The following is a 5000-nucleotide window of genomic DNA, read 5'->3' on the forward strand; positions in this document are numbered from 1 at the left end:
GATTAATCGAGGTATTTATCATTAATGATAAACTAATGATGATACGTCTTCGTGTATTTGTCACTATTCCGCATACTTTCTACATGTAAGAAAATTAAACTTTCAAAATTTCCTGATATGTATTGTTATGTTATGAGAATATCACAGTGTTTTCATTATTTATGCAAATAGGGCTAACATTCATTTAGAATTCGACCTGTGATTTCTGCCTTATTGGGTACGGAAATATTTAACAGCAAATGACACCTAGAATTATGTGTTCCCTAATCATCTAATTGATAAATCATTCTACGCCCAAATCTTAAGTCATAGTACAAATCGTATCTTTTTTCATTGATTGATTAACACATTCAATATATTTTTTCGTGGTCATTCAATCACTTATTAAAACATACTCTCTCAATTACCTATTGTAGAGTATCGTGATCTGCTAATCTATATATATATATATATATATATATATATATATATATATATATATATATATATATATATATATATATATATATATATATATATATATATATATATATATGCGTGTTTTTGTGTAAACATATATAGGGTAAATCATACGATTAACTAAAATTGTAATGCATTTGAAATTAATAAATAGGATAATACATGATATAACGGCATGGGAATGTGGCTAGGTTCCTGAATAAGGGAATGAAACATAGAAAGAAAGAATAGGTGAAACTAAAATAGCCTTAAAATTAATGAATATTACGAGCGCTACACGCATGAAACTGTTTTCACTGGGGAAAACATTGAATCTTCACAAGGAAGTAAAACTAGCTTCAATTCATTAAGGAAACAAGTCTATATTTGCCCTAGTGTTTCTCTAATTTTTCGTTCGTTTCGTATTTATTTCCAACTTGGGTTAAATATTATTGTATTGAAAATGTCGTATTATGTTATGAACGAAAATGGTTTGCGCTTCAAGCTAATCCACTATTATATTGTGGAGTCTCCGGCACTACTACAAGTTTTTCATGTCTTTTTTCAGCTTTATTCTTTCATAATTATTATTATTATTATTATTATTATTATTATTATTATTATTATTATTATTATTATTATTATTATTATTATTATTATTATTATTATTATTTGCTAAGCTACAACCCTAGTTGGAAAAGCAGGATGTTATACGCCCATGGTTCCAAAAAGGAAGATACCCCAGTGAGGAAAGGAAACATGGAAAAATGAAATATCTTAAGAACAGTGATAACATTGAAATAGATATAAAGTATTTTGACGGTATTATTCCACGAGAAAATAACTAATTGTAAAGACATATTTCCATATTACAAAATATTTAAAACTACGTAATATATGGACAACTTTATTCAACACGTTTTACCAAAATAATAATAATAATAATAATAATAATAATAATAATAATAATAATAATAATAATAATAATAATAATAATAATAATAATAATAATAATAATAATAATAATAATAATTTTTATTGAATATTCACTAGGTTCTGGTATTCGGTCAAACATATCTGTAACCATATGTTGGTCTATATCATTTAAAGAGTCATGTACACAAAGTGTCTTACACGGTTATAAGAATAAAATGGAAGATTAGAAGAACTCCAAGACGTAGGCACTGAGCTCAGCTGGGAATATTTCTATGTTGAAGTCTTTAATGGTCAAGAGGGGTCTCGAATTGAGCAGTAATATTTTCCTCAGTTTGACTCAAAATTTCTTTCATATTTTTTCTATTACTTATTATAACTTTAATATTCTTTGTATTTAATCAATTTTATCGGATCTTGCTGCCTGAAACCCCTTCAGTATCCAGATTTTTAGAAGCGGATATTTTTGCTGTACGTGAAGTTTTCCAAACAATTGTAGGAGACAGCTACCCTATTGCTTGAACTATAAGAGTTTAAATATTCTCATATTACCAGGGAAACAAGTTCATGCAAAAAACCGGTAATCGGATCCCAGGGGAGGACTAGTTTTCCGAAATAGAATTCTTGTCATTCTGTCAGGTTTGCCTACTGCTATGATTAAAATGAAGAGAACTGCATTTTTCAAATTATCTGTTTCCTCATTAGGGTTTAGCTTACACTTGAGCCACTCTTATCATATTGGTAATATCTCATTGTAGTGCAGTAATGAGTACTTTTGAGAAACACATAAGGTCTGTGTCTTCCTCAGTTGCACAAAAAAAAAAAATTGGCTTATTGAGAAAATCTTCCAAGATTTTTGGTGATCAATCTATTCTGAAGAAGTGTTTTATTCTTTCATTATACCTTGTTTCGAGTATTGTTCTCCTGTCTGGTCTTCAGGTGTTGATACTCATCTTAATTTGTTGGACAAGAACTTACGGTCTATTGAATTTCTTATTCCTGATCTAGATATCAATCTCTGGCACTGTCGTTCAATTAGTTCATAAAGCATTGTTGTTCGTAATACTAGATATGCAGTTAATTCTAATAGTCACACCTTATCCATCATGAGACTCAATAATACACAGTACTCTAGAAGTTATATTCCACCTGTAACCAAGTAGTGGAATGATCTTCCCAGTCGGGTAGTTGAATCAGTAGAACTTCAAAAGTTCAAACTCGCAGCAAAAGTTTTTCTGTTGAACAGGCTTACATAAGTCCTTTTATGGTTTATGTATCAAATATCTCTTATAATGTTATCAATGTTTTTTTTAGATATTTTATTTTAATTTTCATTAATTTTGATATCGTTTATTTGTTTCCTTATTTCCGTTCCTCACTGGGCTACTTTTCCATGGTGGAGCCCTTGGACTTATAGCATCTTGCTTTTCCAACTAGGGTTGTAGCTTAGCCTAGTAATAATAATAATAATAATAATAATAATAATAATAATAATAATAATAATAATAATAATAATAATAATGATAATAATAATGATAATAATAATCATAATAACAATAATAGGCTATTATTATTATTATTATTATTATTATTATTATTATTATTATTATTATTATTATTATTATTATTATTATTATTATTATTATTATTATTATTGTTGTTATTATGGACTCTTGCCAAGGTGGATTTGGATAGATTTCAAGAGGTATTTGAGATTGACTTTAATGTAGAACGCTTTGAATGTGTAGATGAGGCCATAGACTTACTGAATGGAACTCTTTATATAACAGCAGTTAATTCAGTCTCGAAAAACACAGGGTTATACATTCAGTGACCAGCCTATGGGTTCATAAAAATGTTCAACCATGCACTGAGCTATAAAAACATCTTTGACTTGATTGCATATATGCTGTATAGATGAGAATATACTTGTAGTAATAATAATAATAAAAAAAAAATGTAATGCACAGTTTTATTGGGCAATGATAGCAGCTAGTCACCTGTCTTGCATTTGTTTTGTTTCTTAGTTAATAAGGAGGAAAAAATAAGAAACCTTAAAAAATTACCCCTAACCTAACTCCATTGTTGAAGGTGAATGGTTAGTATTTGACTGGTGCAACTGAAGTTAACATAGCTTTAACTAAGCATTTCTCTAATATATCATGCAATCGTGAAGCAGGTCCTTGTCACCATAATAGAGAGAAGGATTAAAGGACAAGTATTGTTATATTCTACAACAAGAACAGACGAATCTTATAAATTTCCTTTTACCGAAGAGGAATTTGATTATTAGATATGTACCGATTAATATTAGATTATTTATTTTGAAAGTTATAAATTGATTATGACATGACCATTGTTACCCAACAAACAAGGAACTAGCAATTATATAATATTTTTTAAAACTGGTAACGATAAGATTATAGCAGGAAACTATCGACCTAATGCATTGGCGTCTTGTTTATGTAAGATCTTGGAGAATATAGTCAATTTAAAACTTGTGTGATGCCTAGAAAATAAAGCTGCTTTATCCCCTATGCCATGTATCGTTAAGAAGATACGCTTAACAATTGATTTACTGGTTAAATTTAAGTCCTGTTTTTGTGAAGCCTTTGCTTCCAAACAGTACCATGTAACTGTCATTTTTTACCTTGAAAAGGCATATGATACTGCATGGAAACATGATATACGTGAAACTTTTTATTCAATGAGATTAAGAGAAGAATTATCGCTGTTCATTTAAGAATTTGTGGCACATATTTTTTTTCAGGTTAGAGTACATGAAACAATATTAGAGAGAAAATAAGGAGGGCGAGTTGTTCTATGGTATTGTGTTGAGTGTAACCCTATTTTAGATTAATTTTTCAACAATTCTTATACACCATACACCAATGGAGTTTTCAGAGCATAACACATCCCAATCTTCCTTTTTGGAATTGGAGAGTTACTTTTAGACCTTAACCGGTAGTCTTCTATTATTTGTTATTGGTTTAAATATTTCTGTAGATAAAGAATATCTAATAGCGCATTCAAAATATCACCCATAACAATCCTCCATTTTGGCACTGGTGAGTTACTTTCGGACCTTCACTGAAGGTCTTCTATTTTTCGATATTGGTTTATATCATTCTTGAAATCAAGAATAGCCAATGGAGCTTTCAGAACTTCCCTCATCCCAATCCTCCCTTTTGGCACTAAAGAGTTATTTTTAGATATTAACCGTAGGTGTTCTATTATTAAATATTGGTTTTTACCTTTCTGTGGATAAGGAATAGCCAATGGAGCTTACAGAACATCACCCATCCCAATCCTCCTTTTTAGCAATTGAGAGTAATTTTTATACCTTCAACGGAGGTCTTCTATTATTTGATATTGGTTTATATTTTTCTGCGGATAAAGAATGACCAATGGAGCTTACAGAGCATAAGAAATCCCAATCCTCCCTTTGGCACTGGAGACTTACTTTTAAACCTTAACTAGATGTCCTCTATCATTTGATAATGGTTTATATCTGACTATAGACAAAGAATGGCTAATGGAACTTTCAGAATATCAACCATCCCACTCCTGCTTTTCGGCACTGAAGAGTTACTTTCAGACCTTCACTGGAGATCTTCTATTATTTGATA

Source organism: Palaemon carinicauda, chromosome 19 (assembly GCF_036898095.1).
Source record: "Palaemon carinicauda isolate YSFRI2023 chromosome 19, ASM3689809v2, whole genome shotgun sequence".
NCBI classification, from domain to species: domain Eukaryota; kingdom Metazoa; phylum Arthropoda; class Malacostraca; order Decapoda; family Palaemonidae; genus Palaemon; species Palaemon carinicauda.